The sequence below is a fragment of the Oncorhynchus nerka genome, linkage group LG25 (genome assembly GCF_034236695.1).
Source record: "Oncorhynchus nerka isolate Pitt River linkage group LG25, Oner_Uvic_2.0, whole genome shotgun sequence".
In the NCBI taxonomy this organism is placed as follows: Eukaryota; Metazoa; Chordata; class Actinopteri; order Salmoniformes; family Salmonidae; genus Oncorhynchus; species Oncorhynchus nerka.
The window spans coordinates 7,671,951-7,689,589 of NC_088420.1; positions in this window are offsets into that span (position 1 = coordinate 7,671,951).

The following is a 17,639-nucleotide window of genomic DNA, read 5'->3' on the forward strand; positions in this document are numbered from 1 at the left end:
TGTTGATCTAGGGTCAGAGGAATTGAAATTTACACTTGCAACATTTTTATGGTTCAACAAGTCTTCTACGTAGCATGCCCCCCCCACCCCCCCACCCCCCACCCCCTACGTCTTAGAATCAAAGGAATTAAAGTTTGCAGTGTAATTGTCCAAATAAGGCCTTCTGAACACTATTTCAACATTGGAGTACCTCTCACATTTGATCAACTCTCCCTGTGGAGAGAGGGGAATCGGCCAGACAGAGACAGCAAGGGTGGTTCGTAGCTCCAGTGCCTTTCCGTTCACCTTCACAGCCCTGGGCCAGACTACACTCAATCATAGGATCTACTGAAGAGATGTGTCTTCAATAAAGACTTAAAGGTCGAGACCGAGTTTGCGTCTCTCTTATGGATAGGCAGACCATTCCATAAAAATGGAGCTCTATAGGAGAAAGCCCTGCCTCCAGCTGTTTGCTTAGAACAAATCTAAGCTAGGGTAGTGTAGGTGTAGCTACACCAGATGCTAGGTTAAGCTTTACAAACTAGCCAGCTACTGTAGTCGAGATTCAAACAAAACTAAGCACCGGATATATATTTTGTTCATCTTATTAATCAGATGATGTTACGCTATAAAATGTTTAATTTGTAAAATAAAAAAAAACGTATCTTTCTCTCTCTTGATATCTCAGTATATATCACAACATTTGCTCTTTACAGAAAATGTGGCAAGTCAAATGAATTGTTTATTCACATCTGTAATGATATGCTAAATTTGATTGGTTGACACACCATCTTTAGATTATGTGATTTTTGATTGGACAATGAGTATTTGGAGGTGAAGGCCTATGTCACCGAAGATTCAATTGGCATCTAAGAACAATGAGGAAACAGTCGATGCTTGTCGTTGATGAACATTTTATTAAAACATATGGATTTCAGCAAAGAAAAGCATGCAGCAACAGAGGTAGGTACCCAGTAAGGTTTTAGTAATGTACTTAAAAAAATATATATATCAACTGACAGTGACCTGATGTAGGTGGAGATACAGTCCACACACTCTCGTCCCCACTCAACTCCTTTTGAGATGTGATTTAGTTGAGGATTCTCAGCTAGGGCCTGTTCACCCCCAACCTTGACTCAATCGCCCTCTTTTTCTTCTCTTTTCCGAAGCGCCTTCTGCTCTTGCCAGAGGGCTAGCTTTTACATTCGTTCATCACCTGCAGTGTCTGAGAAAAAAGAACGAGGGATTTAGAGAGAAAATGAATGTGTGGGATTACATAATATTAGTGGGACTGGATGAAGAGGCATGAGTGTGAATTTGGCTTAGGCTCTAGGATTGTTAGACAAACTCCACAGTTGCAGATAAGAACATACTATAGCTAACTAACATTCAGCCAACTGACCTGCTGAGGTGGATTGAGATCTAGGTGCACCTGGCTGAGCTTCGGGGTTCATCAATCGTGTAGTCATGGTAACGTCTTCCAAATTAATTTTAAAAAAAAACTCCACCCACATTCCACACTAGTTGCAGCAGAATTTCACGACTATGAACTCTCAATGCATTAACTCCCCCGTAAACAGCTGCTTGTACACTCGGCTCTGCCTTTAAAAATAAAAATAAATCAGAATCTGGACAGAGTTCACAAGTAAGCACAGGTGAAAGTAAATAGTGGCATTTCTTGCAAGCTGTTTCACAGCTTCTCCACAGTACATCGTTGGCTGCTTCTTGTATATGTCAAGTCTCGGCGGTTAGTAAATATGTAATAATGGGCCTGACTATCGTGGCTGCGGACTCTGATTTGGGCTTAAGGAATCGGTCCATTTAAGTCAACCCAAACATAAACTAAGTCTTCCAAATGGTCATGTGGCCTCATTCCCCCTTATCTGAGATATCTACTGCAGCCCTCATCCTTCACATACAACACCTGTTCTGCCAGACACTTTCTGTTAAATGTCCTGAAAGCACACACATCCCTGGGTCGCTCCTCTTTTCAGTTCGCTGCAGCTAGCGACTGGAACGAGCTGCAAAAAAACACTCAAACTGAACAGTTTAATCGCTTCATTCAAAGACTCAATCAGGGACACTCTTTCTGACAGTTATGGCTGCTTTGCGTGATGAATTGTTGCCTCTACCTTCTTGCCCTTTGTGCTGTTGTCTGTGCACAATCATGTTTGCACAGTGTTTTGTGCTGCTACCATGTTGTGTTGCTACCATGTTGTTGTCATGTTGTGTTGCTACCATGCTGTGTTGTCATGTGTTGCTGCCTTGCTATGTTGTTGTCTTAGGTCTCTCTTTATGTAGTGTTGTGTTGTCTCTCTTGTCGTGATGTGTGTTTTGCCCTATATTTATTTGACATTTTTAATCCCAGTCCCCGTCCCCACAGAAGGCATTTTGCCTTTTGGTAGGCCATCATTATAAATAATAATTTGTTCTTAAACTGACTTGCCTAGTTAAATAAAGGTTAAATAAAGGTTAAATAAAGGTTAAATAAAGGTTAAATAAATATGGACCTTACCTGTTTTTTCCTCCTTTGAAAAAGTGTATTCCCCCCCCCTCCTCCTCTTTCTCTCTTAGTCATTGGAGGTAATAGACCTGTCGCAGATGTAATGATGATGGATCTTCTCTGGGTTACCGGGCGCAAGATGAGAGATGGGCCCGAAATATGGATGAGGGGCCGAGACAGTAGAACTGGGATCAAACCGAGTGAAGAAAACACTAAGATTATATGACTGTGGCACAGTGTAATAAATCAAACGAACCTCTGCCCCAAGACAAAGACTGTCACACCTACAATAAGACGCCTGGTTTGTGCCAGAAACAGATTGACACTGTTGAATGTAGAGTCCCCAAAATCTCATCGTTATAGAGCCCTCGCCAGGGTAGTAGGTGCTTGTTCCATATTACTTGGTGTGGTTCTGTTCATTTTATTATTCAATCAGATCAGCGGTAACCGGCGTTAGCCGACAAGCGCAAAACTCTTGTTTAGGTGGTGTTGGAGCCGAAACTACGGTATGAGCTGACAAATAGGTGACGTCTGCTCTTTTGAACATAGTCACAAACCACTCCCATTCCTATTATCCACGTTGGCTAGGAAGCTTATGCTCTATCAATGATAGAAATGACAGTCAAATGTTAAAAGTATTATTACTGGCAGTTTATTGGAAAAAATCCCACTGATAACACCAACTGAATAATTAGAACGATACAATTTGACATCTGATACAATAACAATACCTGCATCATTTTGATGTTCCACCTCAAGCACCAGCGAGTGTCGAAAGTAAACATTAGCCAGGATCACCTCCAATTTAGCTGTCCGTGGCTCTGGTGATTATCAAGTCGTTCTGAGAGAAGTGCCGTGTGGTCAGCCTGGTGTTGAAGACCTGGTCGTCCATCATGGTGATTATCAAGTCGTTCTGAGAGAAGTGCCGTGTGGTCAGCCTGGTGTTGAAGACCTGGTCGTCCATCATGGTGAATCTCAAGTCGTTCTGAAAGAAGTGTGGTTTGGTCAGCCTGGTGTTGGAGACCTTGAAGTCCATCATGGTGATGATCAAGTCGTTCTGAGAGATGCGACCTGGTCGTCCATCACGGTGATGATCAAATCGTTCTGAGAGAAGTGCCATGTGGTCATCCTGGTGTTAGAGACCTGGTTGTTCATTATTCATTTGTTTATTAGGATCCCCATTAGCTTTTGCAGAAGCAGCAGCTACACTTCCTGGGGTCCACAAAAAAACAAGTAACAAAATAACGAGTATGATTACATGCACACTAATAATTCATATTAAACTGATTATGGCAGTTGGAAGATTATGCAATAGTTATGTTAACACCTTACTCTGTGCTAGCGCTTAATATACAGATTCTCAGGCTGGCGCTAGCACTTAATATACAGATTCGCTAGGCTGGAGCTAGCACTTAATATACAGATTCGCTAGGCTGGTGCTAGCCCTTAATATACAGATTCGCTAGGCTGGCGCTAGCACTTAATATACAGATTCGCTAGGCTGGCGCTAGCACTTACTATACAGATTCGCTAGGCTGGAGCTAGCACTTAATATACAGATTCGCTAAGCTGGTGCTAGCACATAATCTACAGATTTGCTAGGCTGGTGCTAGCACATAAAATACAGATTCGCTAGGCTGGCGCTAGCACTTAATATACAGATTCGCTAGGCTGGCGCTATCACATACACAGATCTAATACACCAGCCTAGAGATTCTGTATTTTAAGTGCTAGCACCAGCCTAGCGAATGTCTGAATAGACCCCTGGTGGCATGTCTTGTGAGGTATGTATGAATGTCTGAGCTGAATGTTGTTTGATTATGCAGACAATCTGGAATTTTCATCACAGTAATATTTATCATAAAAACTGAAGAGAAACGTTTAATCTCCTGTCAACCCTCAACCAGGAAAGACTGGCATGCATATTGTTGATGTTAGTTCTGTAAGTGCAGTTAAAGGCAAAGCATGTTGCTCTGTTTTGAGCCAGCTGCACTTGACCATATTACCGGATAGTAATTAAGATGAGACAAGACCAGAGCCTGAACAACTAGTACAGTTGCTTTGTGTCAAACGCATAACATATTTTTATAACCAGACGTACCCCTACCAATCGTTAGAACAACTTGGTCAATATATCAATATAACTTGACCATGATAATTGGTCAGTCACCGGGATCGACTCATAACACCGGCCACATTGCATGATAAAGGGTCAACATTTCTGACACTGGCAGAACTTTGTGGGAATCTATGACTGCACATAGTGGTACTTGGTCAGTAGGCCCTTTCAAACTGGACAAGCCAAGATGTCCGACAATTGTTTACGACGTGGAAATCAAAATCGTGCCATAAGACTGTTAAAATCATCCAGTCTCTGCGGGCCTTCAGTAATACTTCATGCTGGAACCTTGAGCCAGGTCGTAGGAGCGTAATTCTCTTTTCAAATCGTCCTGCCCAATCTAAAAGCACTAAACAAAAAATATAGCCAACAAGAGTCCCCTGGCTATATTTACGTTATTTTCATCTTCCTGATCATCTCTTGGCGTCACGTTAGCGATGTGATATTTTAACCAGTTTACAATGCTTGTGACCTTCTGAAAGAATTTGCCCAACACATTGTATTCACACATTCATTGCCCATCTGTAGAGACGAAGGTATGTGTACCCTTAGCGTTTTATGCAAAGTGTCTTCTTTCAAACTACAGTGGGCGACATTGTTGAAGTGAGCCAAGCAACCGTGAACACAGCTGTCACACTCAAGTAACAGATGCACTCCTCGCGGTTCAGTTGCAGTTTGTTAAATCTCCAAAATGTGAGGATCATGAGAAGGTAACACAGGAATTCTATACTATTTTTGGAACTTCTGATTGCATTAGGGTCAAATCACCTGTAAAATCCACATCATTTCATCAATCTCAAACAATACCCCTCAGGTCAAATGTTTTTCTGCTTTTGACAGTTCCTTCTGACATCTTGTCTGCTATCCCCAGCTAGGGCAGGTTTTATTAATACATTTTTTTAACCTTTATTTAACTAGGCAAGTCAGTTAAGAACAATTCTTATTTTTCCAATGATGGCCTACCCCAGCCAAACAGGACAACGCTGGGCCAATTGCACGCAGCCCTGTGGGACTCCCAATCACAACCAGATGTGATGCAGCCTGGATTCGAACCAGTACAGGCCCAGTGCATTCAGAAGTCAGTTTTTGTTGTTGTTTTGTGTCATAGTAGGTAGGGATAAAGTAACTAAGCAACAGGATAGATAATAGACAGTATGTGTGAGTGAGTGTGGATGTGTGTGTGGTGTCAGTATGTTATGTGCTTGTGGGAATATGTAGCGTGTGTGTGGGGGGGGGTATGTAGTGTGTGTGGGTGTGTGTGTGTGTGTGTGTGTGTGTGTGTGTGTGTGTGTGTGTGTGTGTGTGTGTGTGTGTGTGTGTGTTTGTGTGGGTGGGTGGGTAGAGTCCAGCAGGTGTGTGGGTAGAGTCCAGCAGGTGTGTGGGTAGAGTCCAGCAGGTGTGTAGGTAGAGTCCAGCAGGTGGGTGGGTAGAGTCCAGCGTGTGGGTGGGTAGAGTCCAGCAGGTGTGTGGGTAGAGTCCAGCAGGTGTGTGGGTAGAGTCCAGCAGGTGTGTGGGTAGAGTCCAGCAGGTGGGTGGGTAGAGTCCAGCGTGTGGGTGGGTAGAGTCCAGTGTGTGGGAGGGTAGAGTCCAGTGTGTGGGTAGAGTCCAGCAGGTGGGTGGGTAGAGTCCAGCAGGTGTGTGGGTAGAGTCCAGTGTGTGGGTAGAGTCCAGCAGGTGGGTGGGTAGAGTCCAGCGTGTGGGTAGAGTCCAGCAGGTGGGTGGGTAGAGTCCAGTGTGTGGGTAGAGTCCAACAGGTGGGTGGGTAGAGTCCAGCAGGTGGTGGGTAGAGTCCAGCATGTGTGTGAGTAGAGTCCAGCAGGTGGGTGGGTAGAGTCCAGCAGGTGGGTGGGTAGAGACCAGTGTGTGGGTAGAGTGCAGTGTGTGGGTGGGTAGAGTCCAGCAGGTGTGTAGGTAGAGTCCAGCAGGTGGGTGGGTAGAGTCCAGCAGGTGGGTGGGTAGAGTCCAGTGTGTGGGTAGAGTCCAGTGTGTGGGTGGGTAGAGTCCAGTGTGTGGGTAGAGTCCAGCAGGTGTGTGGGTAGAGTCCAGTGTGTGGGTAGAGTCCAGCAGGTGGGTAGAGTCCAGCAGGTGGGTGGTAGAGTCCAGCAGGTGGGTGGGTAGAGTCCAATGTGTGGGTAGAGTCCAGCAGGTGGGTGGGTAGAGTCCAGCAGGTGTGTGGGTAGAGTCCAGCGTGTGGGTGGGTAGAGTCCAGTGTGTGGGTGGGTAGAGTCCAGCAGGTGTGTGGGTAGAGTCCAGCGTGTGGGTGGGTAGAGTCCAGTGTGTGGGTGGGTAGAGTCCAGTGTGTGAGTAGAGTCCAATGTGTTGGTAGAGTCCAGCAGGTGGGTGGATAGAGTCCAGTGTGTGGGTAGAGTCCAGTGTGTGGGTGGGTATAGTCCAGCAGGTGGGTGGGTAGAGTCCAGCAGGTGTGTGGGTAGAGTCCAGCAGGTGTGGGTGGGTAGAGTCCAGCAGGTGGGTGGGTAGAGTCCAGCGTGTGGGTGGGTAGAGTCCAGCGTGTGGGTGGGTAGAGTCCAGCGTGTGGGTGGGTAGAGCACAGCAGGTGGGTGGGTAGAGTCCCGTGTGTGGGTAGAGTCCAGTGTGTGGGTAGAGTCCAGCAGGTGGGTGTTGTAGAGTCCAGCAGGTGTGTGGGTAGAGTCCAGCGTGAGGGTGGGTAGAGTCCAGTGTGTGGGTGGGTAGAGTCCAGCGTGTGGGTGGGTAGAGTCCAGCGTGTGGGTGGGTAGAGTCCAGCGTGTGGGTGGGTAGAGCACAGCAGGTGGGTGGGTAGAGTCCCGTGTGTGGGTAGAGTCCAGTGTGTGGGTAGAGTCCAGCGTGAGGGTGGGTAGAGTCCAGTGTGTGGGTGGGTAGAGTCCAGCGTGTGGGTGGGTAGAGTCCAGTTTGTGGGTAGAGTCCAACGCATGGGTGGGTAGAGTCCAGCATGTGGGCGGGTAGAGTCCAGTGTGTGGGTGGGTAGAGTCCAGCATGTGGGCGGGTAGAGTCCAGCGCATGGGCGGGTAGAGTCCAGCGTGTGGGTGGGTAGAGTCCAGCGTGTGGGTGGGTAGAGTCCAGTGTGTGGGTAGAGTCCAGCAGGTGGGTGGGTAGAGTCCAGTGTGTGGGTAGAGTCCAGCAGGTGGGTGGGTAGAGTCCAGCGTGTGGGTGAGTAGAGTCCAGCGTGTGGGTGGGTAGAGTCCAGTGTGTGGGTAGAGTCCAGCTGGTGAGTGGGTAGAGTCCAGTGTGTAGGTAGAGTCCAGCATGTGGGCGGGTAGAGTCCAGCGTGTGGGTGGGTAGAGTCCAGCAGGTGGGTGGGTAGAGTCCAGCGTGTGGGTGGGTAGTCCAGCGTGTGGGTGGGTAGAGTCCAGTGTGTGGGTAGAGTCCAGTGTGTGGGTAGAGTCCAGCAGGTGGGTGGGTAGAGTCCAGCGTGTGGGTAGAGTCCAGCAGGTGGGTGGGTAGAGTCCAGTGTGTGTGTGAGTAGAGTCCAGCAGGTGGGTGGGTAGAGTCCATCAGGTGGGTGTTGTAGAGTCCAGCAGGTGTGTGGGTAGAGTCCAGCGTGAGGGTGGGTAGAGTCCAGTGTGTGGGTGGGTAGAGTCCCGTGTGTGGGTAGAGTCCAGTGTGTGGGTAGAGTCCAGCAGGTGGGTGTTGTAGAGTCCAGCAGGTGTGTGGGTAGAGTCCAGCGTGAGGGTGGGTAGAGTCCAGTGTGTGGGCGGGTAGAGTCCAGCGCATGGGCGGGTAGAGTCCAGCGTGTGGGTGGGTAGAGTCCAGCGTGTGGGTGGGTAGAGTCCAGTGTGTGGGTAGAGTCCAGCAGGTGGGTGGGTAGAGTCCAGTGTGTGGGTAGAGTCCAGCAGGTGGGTGGGTAGAGTCCAGCGTGTGGGTGAGTAGAGTCCAGCGTGTGGGTGGGTAGAGTCCAGTGTGTGGGTAGAGTCCAGCTGGTGGGTGGGTAGAGTCCAGTGTGTAGGTAGAGTCCAGCATGTGGCCGGGTAGAGTCCAGCGTGTGGGTGGGTAGAGTCCAGCAGGTGGGTGGGTAGAGTCCAGCGTGTGGGTGGGTAGTCCAGCGTGTGGGTGGGTAGAGTCCAGTGTGTGGGTAGAGTCCAGTGTGTGGGTAGAGTCCAGCAGGTGGGTGGGTAGAGTCCAGCGTGTGGGTGAGTAGAGTCCAGTGTGTGGGTAGAGTCCAGCTGGTGGGTGGGTAGAGTCCAGTGTGTAGGTAGAGTCCAGCATGTGGGCGGGTAGAGTCCAGCGTGTGGGTGGGTAGAGTCCAGCAGGTGGGTGGGTAGAGTCCAGCGTGTGGGTGGGTAGTCCAGCGTGTGGGTGGGTAGAGTCCAGTGTGTGGGTAGAGTCCAGTGTGTGGGTAGAGTCCAGCAGGTGGGTGGGTAGAGTCCAGCGTGTGGGTAGAGTCCAGCAGGTGGGTGGGTAGAGTCCAGTGTGTGTGTGAGTAGAGTCCAGCAGGTGGGTGGGTAGAGTCCAGCAGGTGGGTGTTGTAGAGTCCAGCAGGTGTGTGGGTAGAGTCCAGCGTGAGGGTGGGTAGAGTCCAGTGTGTGGGTGGGTAGAGTCCAGCGTGTGGGTGGGTAGAGTCCAGTTTGTGGGTAGAGTCCAGCGTGGGTGGGTAGAGTCCAGTGTGGGTGGGTAGAGTCCAGCGTGTGGGTGGGTAGAGTCCAGCAGGTGGGTGGGTAGAGTCCAGCGTGTGGGTGGGTAGTCCAGCGTGTGGGTGGGTAGAGTCCAGTGTGTGGGTAGAGTCCAGTGTGTGGGTAGAGTCCAGCAGGTGGGTGGGTAGAGTCCAGCGTGTGGGTAGAGTCCAGCAGGTGGGTGGGTAGAGTCCAGTGTGTGTCCAGCAGGTGGGTGGGTGAGTAGAGTCCAGCAGGTGGGTGGGTAGAGTCCAGCAGGTGGGTGTTGTAGAGTCCAGCAGGTGTGTGGGTAGAGTCCAGTGTGTGGGTGGGTAGAGTCCCGTGTGTGGGTAGAGTCCAGTGTGTGGGTAGAGTCCAGCAGGTGGGTGTTGTAGAGTCCAGCAGGTGTGTGGGTAGAGTCCAGCGTGAGGGTGGGTAGAGTCCAGTGTGTGGGTGGGTAGAGTCCAGCGTGTGGGTGGGTAGAGTCCAGTTTGTGGGTAGAGTCCAGCGCATGGGTGGGTAGAGTCCAGCATGTGGGTGGGTAGAGTCCAGCGTGTGGGTGGGTAGAGTCCAGCGTGTGGGTGGGTAGAGTCCAGTGTGTGGGTAGAGTCCAGCAGGTGGGTGGGTAGAGTCCAGTGTGTGGGTAGAGTCCAGCAGGTGGGTGGGTAGAGTCCAGCGTGTGGGTGAGTAGAGTCCAGCGTGTGGGTGGGTAGAGTCCAGTGTGTGGGTAGAGTCCAGCTGGTGGGTGGGTAGAGTCCAGTGTGTAGGTAGAGTCCAGCATGTGGGCGGGTAGAGTCCAGCGTGTGGGTGGGTAGAGTCCAGCAGGTGGGTGGGTAGAGTCCAGCGTGTGGGTGGGTAGTCCAGCGTGTGGGTGGGTAGAGTCCAGTGTGTGGGTAGAGTCCAGTGTGTGGGTAGAGTCCAGCAGGTGGGTGGGTAGAGTCCAGCGTGTGGGTAGAGTCCAGCAGGTGGGTGGGTAGAGTCCAGTGTGTGTGTGAGTAGAGTCCAGCAGGTGGGTGGGTAGAGTCCAGCAGGTGGGTGTTGTAGAGTCCAGCAGGTGTGTGGGTAGAGTCCAGCGTGAGGGTGGGTAGAGTCCAGTGTGTGGGTGGGTAGAGTCCCGTGTGTGGGTAGAGTCCAGTGTGTGGGTAGAGTCCAGCAGGTGGGTGTTGTAGAGTCCAGCAGGTGTGTGGGTAGAGTCCAGCGTGAGGGTGGGTAGAGTCCAGTGTGTGGGTGGGTAGAGTCCAGCGTGTGGGTGGGTAGAGTCCAGTTTGTGGGTAGAGTCCAGCGCATGGGTGGGTAGAGTCCAGCATGTGGGCGGGTAGAGTCCAGTGTGTGGGTGGGTAGAGTCCAGCATGTGGGCGGGTAGAGTCAGCGCATGGGCGGGTAGAGTCCAGCGTGTGGGTGGGTAGAGTCCAGCGTGTGGGTGGGTAGAGTCCAGTGTGTGGGTAGAGTCCAGCAGGTGGGTGGGTAGAGTCCAGTGTGTGGGTAGAGTCCAGCATGTGGGCGGGTAGAGTCCAGCGTGTGGGTGGGTAGAGTCCAGCAGGTGGGTGGGTAGAGTCCAGCGTGTGGGTGGGTAGAGTCCAGCGTGTGGGTGGGTAGAGTCCAGTGTGTGGGTAGAGTCCAGTGTGTGGGTAGAGTCCAGCAGGTGGGTGGGTAGAGTCCAGCGTGTGGGTAGAGTCCAGCAGGTGGGTGGGTAGAGTCCAGTGTGTGGGTAGAGTCCAGCAGGTGGGTGGGTAGAGTCCAGCAGGTGGGTGGGTAGAGTCCAGCATGTGTGGGTAGAGTCCAGCAGGTGGGTGGGTAGATTCCAGCAGGTGGGTGGGTAGAGACCAGTGTGTGGGTAGAGTGCAGTGTGTGGGTGGGTAGAGTCCAGCAGGTGTGTAGGTAGAGTCCAGCAGGTGGGTGGGTAGAGTCCAGCAGGTGGGTGGGTAGAGTCCAGTGTGTGGGTAGAGTCCAGTGTGTGGGTGGGTAGAGTCCAGTGTGTGGGTGGGTGGGAGTCCAGCAGGTGTGTGGGTAGAGTCCAGTGTGTGGGTAGAGTCCAGCAGGTGGGTAGAGTCCAGTGTGTTGGTAGAGTCCAGCAGGTGGGTGGGTAGAGTCCAGTGTGTGGGTAGAGTCCAGCAGGTGGGTGGGTAGAGTCCAGTGTGTGGGTAGAGTCCAGCAGGTGGGTGGGTAGAGTCCAGCGTGTGGGTGGGTAGAGTCCAGCGTGTGGGTGGGTAGAGTCCAGTGTGTGGGTAGAGTCCAGCTGGTGGGTGGGTAGTGTGTGGGTAGAGTCCAGTGTGTAGGTAGAGTCCAGCATGTGGGCGGGTAGAGTCCAGCGTGTGGGTGGGTAGAGTCCAGCAGGTGGGTGGGTAGAGTCCCAGCGTGTGGGTGGGTAGTCCAGCGTGTGGGTGGGTAGAGTCCAGTGTGTGGGTAGAGTCCAGTGTGTGGGTAGAGTCCAGCAGGTGGGTGGGTAGAGTCCAGCGTGTGGGTAGAGTCCAGCAGGTGGGTGGGTAGAGTCCAGTGTGTGTGTGGGTAGAGTCCAGCAGGTGGGTGGGTAGAGTCCAGCAGGTGGGTGTTGTAGAGTCCAGCAGGTGTGTGGGTAGAGTCCAGCGTGAGGGTGGGTAGAGTCCAGTGTGTGGGTGGGTAGAGTCCCGTGTGTGGGTAGAGTCCAGTGTGTGGGTAGAGTCCAGCAGGTGGGTGTTGTAGAGTCCAGCAGGTGTGTGGGTAGAGTCCAGCGTGGGTGGGTAGAGTCCAGTGTGTGGGTGGGTAGAGTCCAGCGTGTGGGTGGGTAGAGTCCAGTTTGTGGGTAGAGTCCAGCGCATGGGTGGGTAGAGTCCAGCATGTGGGCGGGTAGAGTCCAGTGTGTGGGTGGGTAGAGTCCAGCATGTGGGCGGGTAGAGTCCAGCGCATGGGCGGGTAGAGTCCAGCGTGTGGGTGGGTAGAGTCCAGCGTGTGGGTGGGTAGAGTCCAGTGTGTGGGTAGAGTCCAGCAGGTGGGTGGGTAGAGTCCAGTGTGTGGGTAGAGTCCAGCAGGTGGGTGGGTAGAGTCCAGCGTGTGGGTGGGTAGAGTCCAGCGTGTGGGTGGGTAGAGTCCAGTGTGTGGGTAGAGTCCAGCAGGTGGGTGGGTAGAGTCCAGTGTGTAGGTAGAGTCCAGCATGTGGGCGGGTAGAGTCCAGCGTGTGGGTGGGTAGAGTCCAGCAGGTGGGTGGGTAGAGTCCAGCGTGTGGGTGGGTAGAGTCCAGCGTGTGTGTGGGTAGAGTCCAGTGTGTGGGTAGAGTCCAGCAGGTGGGTGGGTAGAGTCCAGCGTGTGGGTAGAGTCCAGCAGGTGGGTGGGTAGAGTCCAGTGTGTGGGTAGAGTCCAGCAGGTGGGTGGGTAGAGTCCAGCAGGTGGGTGGGTAGAGTCCAGCATGTGTGTGAGTAGAGTCCAGCAGGTGGGTGGGTAGAGTCCAGCAGGTGGGTGGGTAGAGACCAGTGTGTGGGTAGAGTGCAGTGTGTGGGTGGGTAGAGTCCAGCAGGTGTGTAGGTAGAGTCCAGCAGGTGGGTGGGTAGAGTCCAGCAGGTGTGTGGGTAGAGTCCAGCAGGTGGGTGGGTAGAGTCCAGCAGGTGGGTGTGGGTAGAGTCCAGCAGGTGTGTGGGTAGAGTCCAGCGTGAGGGTGGGTAGAGTCCAGTGTGTGGGTGGGTAGAGTCCCGTGTGTGGGTAGAGTCCAGTGTGTGGGTAGAGTCCAGCAGGTGGGTGGGTAGAGTCCAGCAGGTGTGTGGGTAGAGTCCAGCGTGAGGGTGGGTAGAGTCCAGTGTGTGGGTGGGTAGAGTCCAGCGTGTGGGTGGGTAGAGTCCAGTTTGTGGGTAGAGTCCAGCGCATGGGTGGGTAGAGTCCAGCATGTGGGCGGGTAGAGTCCAGTGTGTGGGTGGGTAGAGTCCAGCATGTGGGTGGGTAGAGTCCAGCGCATGGGTGGGTAGAGTCCAGCGTGTGGGTGGGTAGAGTCCAGCGTGTGGGTGGGTAGAGTCCAGTGTGTGGGTAGAGTCCAGTGTGTGGGTAGAGTCCAGCAGGTGGGTGGGTAGAGTCCAGCGTGTGGGTAGAGTCCAGCAGGTGGGTGGGTAGAGTCCAGTGTGTGGGTAGAGTCCAGCAGGTGGGTGGGTAGAGTCCAGCAGGTGGGTGGGTAGAGTCCAGCATGTGTGTGATTAGAGTCCAGCAGGTGGGTGGGTAGAGTCCAGCAGGTGGGTGGGTAGAGACCAGTGTGTGGGTAGAGTGCAGTGTGTGGGTGGGTAGAGTCCAGCAGGTGTGTAGGTAGAGTCCAGCAGGTGGGTGGGTAGAGTCCAGCAGGTGGGTGGGTAGAGTCCAGTGTGTGGGTAGAGTCCAGTGTGTGGGTGGGTAGAGTCCAGTGTGTGGGTAGAGTCCAGCAGGTGTGTGGGTAGAGTCCAGTGTGTGGGTAGAGTCCAGCAGGTGGGTAGAGTCCAGTGTGTTGGTAGAGTCCAGCAGGTGGGTGGGTAGAGTCAATGTGTGGGTAGAGTCCAGCAGGTGGGTGGGTAGAGTCCAGTGTGTGGGTAGAGTCCAGCAGGTGGGTGGGTAGAGTCCAGCGTGTGGGTGAGTAGAGTCCAGCGTGTGGGTGGGTAGAGTCCAGTGTGTGGGTAGAGTCCAGCTGGTGGGTGGGTAGAGTCCAGTGTGTAGGTAGAGTCCAGCATGTGGGCGGGTAGAGTCCAGCGTGTGGGTGGGTAGAGTCCAGCAGGTGGGTGGGTAGAGTCCAGCGTGTGGGTGGGTAGTCCAGCGTGTGGGTGGGTAGAGTCCAGTGTGTGGGTAGAGTCCAGTGTGTGGGTAGAGTCCAGCAGGTGGGTGGGTAGAGTCCAGCGTGTGGGTAGAGTCCAGCAGGTGGGTGGGTAGAGTCCAGTGTGTGTGTGAGTAGAGTCCAGCAGGTGGGTGGGTAGAGTCCAGCAGGTGGGTGTTGTAGAGTCCAGCAGGTGTGTGGGTAGAGTCCAGCGTGAGGGTGGGTAGAGTCCAGTGTGTGGGTGGGTAGAGTCCCGTGTGTGGGTAGAGTCCAGTGTGTGGGTAGAGTCCAGCAGGTGGGTGTTGTAGAGTCCAGCAGGTGTGTGGGTAGAGTCCAGCGTGAGGGTGGGTAGAGTCCAGTGTGTGGGTGGGTAGAGTCCAGCGTGTGGGTGGGTAGAGTCCAGTTTGTGGGTAGAGTCCAGCGCATGGGTGGGTAGAGTCCAGCATGTGGGCGGGTAGAGTCCAGTGTGTGGGTGGGTAGAGTCCAGCATGTGGGCGGGTAGAGTCCAGCGCATGGGCGGGTAGAGTCCAGCGTGTGGGTGGGTAGAGTCCAGCGTGTGGGTGGGTAGAGTCCAGTGTGTGGGTAGAGTCCAGCAGGTGGGTGGGTAGAGTCCAGTGTGTGGGTAGAGTCCAGCAGGTGGGTGGGTAGAGTCCAGCGTGTGGGTGGGTAGAGTCCAGCGTGTGGGTGGGTAGAGTCCAGTGTGTGGGTAGAGTCCAGCAGGTGGGTGGGTAGAGTCCAGTGTGTGGGTAGAGTCCAGCATGTGGGCGGGTAGAGTCCAGCGTGTGGGTGGGTAGAGTCCAGCAGGTGGGTGGGTAGAGTCCAGCGTGTGGGTGGGTAGAGTCCAGCGTGTGGGTGGGTAGAGTCCAGTGTGTGGGTAGAGTCCAGTGTGTGGGTAGAGTCCAGCAGGTGGGTGGGTAGAGTCCAGTGTGTGGGTAGAGTCCAGCAGGTGGGTGGGTAGAGTCCAGCGTGTGGGTGGGTAGAGTCCAGCGTGTGGGTGGGTAGAGTCCAGTGTGTGGGTAGAGTCCAGCAGGTGGGTGGGTAGAGTCCAGTGTGTAGGTAGAGTCCAGCATGTGGGCGGGTAGAGTCCAGCGTGTGGGTGTTGGTAGAGTCCAGCAGGTGGGTGGGTAGAGTCCAGCGTGTGGGTGGGTAGAGTCCAGCGTGTGGGTGGGTAGAGTCAGCAGTGGTGGGTAGAGTCCAGTGTGTGGGTAGAGTCCAGCAGGTGGGTGGGTAGAGTCCAGCGTGTGGGTAGAGTCCAGCAGGTGGGTGGGTAGAGTCCAGTGTGTGGGTAGAGTCCAGCAGGTGGGTGGGTAGAGTCCAGCAGGTGGGTGGGTAGAGTCCAGCATGTGTGGGTAGAGTCCAGCAGGTGGGTGGGTAGAGTCCAGCAGGTGGGTGGGTAGAGACCAGTGTGTGGGTAGAGTGCAGTGTGTGGGTGGGTAGAGTCCAGCAGGTGTGTAGGTAGAGTCCAGCAGGTGGGTGGGTAGAGTCCAGTGTGTGTGTGAGTAGAGTCCAGCAGGTGGGTGGGTAGAGTCCAGCAGGTGGGTGTTGTAGAGTCCAGCAGGTGTGTGGGTAGAGTCCAGCGTGAGGGTGGGTAGAGTCCAGTGTGTGGGTGGGTAGAGTCCCGTGTGTGGGTAGAGTCCAGTGTGTGGGTAGAGTCCAGCAGGTGGGTGTTGTAGAGTCCAGCAGGTGTGTGGGTAGAGTCCAGCGTGAGGGTGGGTAGAGTCCAGTGTGTGGGTGGGTAGAGTCCAGCGTGTGGGTGGGTAGAGTCCAGTTTGTGGGTAGAGTCCAGCGCATGGGTGGGTAGAGTCCAGCATGTGGGCGGGTAGAGTCCAGTGTGTGGGTGGGTAGAGTCCAGCATGTGGGCGGGTAGAGTCCAGCGCATGGGCGGGTAGAGTCCAGCGTGTGGGTGGGTAGAGTCCAGCGTGTGGGTGGGTAGAGTCCAGTGTGTGGGTAGAGTCCAGCAGGTGGGTGGGTAGAGTCCAGTGTGTGGGTAGAGTCCAGCAGGTGGGTGGGTAGAGTCCAGCGTGTGGGTGGGTAGAGTCCAGCGTGTGGGTGGGTAGAGTCCAGTGTGTGGGTAGAGTCCAGCAGGTGGGTGGGTAGAGTCCAGTGTGTAGGTAGAGTCCAGCATGTGGGCGGGTAGAGTCCAGCGTGTGGGTGGGTAGAGTCCAGCAGGTGGGTGGGTAGAGTCCAGCGTGTGGGTGGGTAGAGTCCAGCGTGTGGGTGGGTAGAGTCCAGTGTGTGGGTAGAGTCCAGTGTGTGGGTAGAGTCCAGCAGGTGGGTGGGTAGAGTCCAGTGTGTGGGTAGAGTCCAGCAGGTGGGTGGGTAGAGTCCAGCGTGTGGGTGGGTAGAGTCCAGCGTGTGGGTGGGTAGAGTCCAGTCCAGCAGGTGGGTGGGTAGAGTCCAGTGTGTAGGTAGAGTCCAGCATGTGGGCGGGTAGAGTCCAGCGTGTGGGTGGGTAGAGTCCAGCAGGTGGGTGGGTAGAGTCCAGCGTGTGGGTGGGTAGAGTCCAGCGTGTGGGTGGGTAGAGTCCAGTGTGTGGGTAGAGTCCAGTGTGTGGGTAGAGTCCAGCAGGTGGGTGGGTAGAGTCCAGCGTGTGGGTAGAGTCCAGCAGGTGGGTGGGTAGAGTCCAGTGTGTGGGTAGAGTCCAGCAGGTGGGTGGGTAGAGTCCAGCAGGTGGGTGGGTAGAGTCCAGCATGTGTGTGAGTAGAGTCCAGCAGGTGGGTGGGTAGAGTCCAGCAGGTGGGTGGGTAGAGACCAGTGTGTGGGTAGAGTGCAGTGTGTGGGTGGGTAGAGTCCAGCAGGTGTGTAGGTAGAGTCCAGCAGGTGGGTGGGTAGAGTCCAGTGTGTGTGTGAGTAGAGTCCAGCAGGTGGGTGGGTAGAGTCCAGCAGGTGGGTGTTGTAGAGTCCAGCAGGTGTGTGGGTAGAGTCCAGCGTGAGGGTGGGTAGAGTCCAGTGTGTGGGTGGGTAGAGTCCCGTGTGTGGGTAGAGTCCAGTGTGTGGGTAGAGTCCAGCAGGTGGGTGTTGTAGAGTCCAGCAGGTGTGTGGGTAGAGTCCAGCGTGAGGGTGGGTAGAGTCCAGTGTGTGGGTGGGTAGAGTCCAGCGTGTGGGTGGGTAGAGTCCAGTTTGTGGGTAGAGTCAGCGCATGGGTGGGTAGAGTCCAGCATGTGGGCGGGTAGAGTCCAGTGTGTGGGTGGGTAGAGTCCAGCATGTGGGCGGGTAGAGTCAGCGCATGGGCGGGTAGAGTCCAGCGTGTGGGTGGGTAGAGTCCAGCGTGTGGGTGGGTAGAGTCCAGTGTGTGGGTAGAGTCCAGCAGGTGGGTGGGTAGAGTCCAGTGTGTAGGTAGAGTCCAGCATGTGGGCGGGTAGAGTCCAGCGTGTGGGTGGGTAGAGTCCAGCAGGTGGGTGGGTAGAGTCCAGCGTGTGGGTGGGTAGAGTCCAGCGTGTGGGTGGGTAGAGTCCAGTGTGTGGGTAGAGTCCAGTGTGTGGGTAGAGTCCAGCAGGTGGGTGGGTAGAGTCCAGCGTGTGGGTAGAGTCCAGCAGGTGGGTGGGTAGAGTCCAGTGTGTGGGTAGAGTCCAGCAGGTGGGTGGGTAGAGTCCAGCAGGTGGGTGGGTAGAGTCCAGCATGTGTGTGATTAGAGTCCAGCAGGTGGGTGGGTAGAGTCCAGCAGGTGGGTGGGTAGAGACCAGTGTGTGGGTAGAGTGCAGTGTGTGGGTGGGTAGAGTC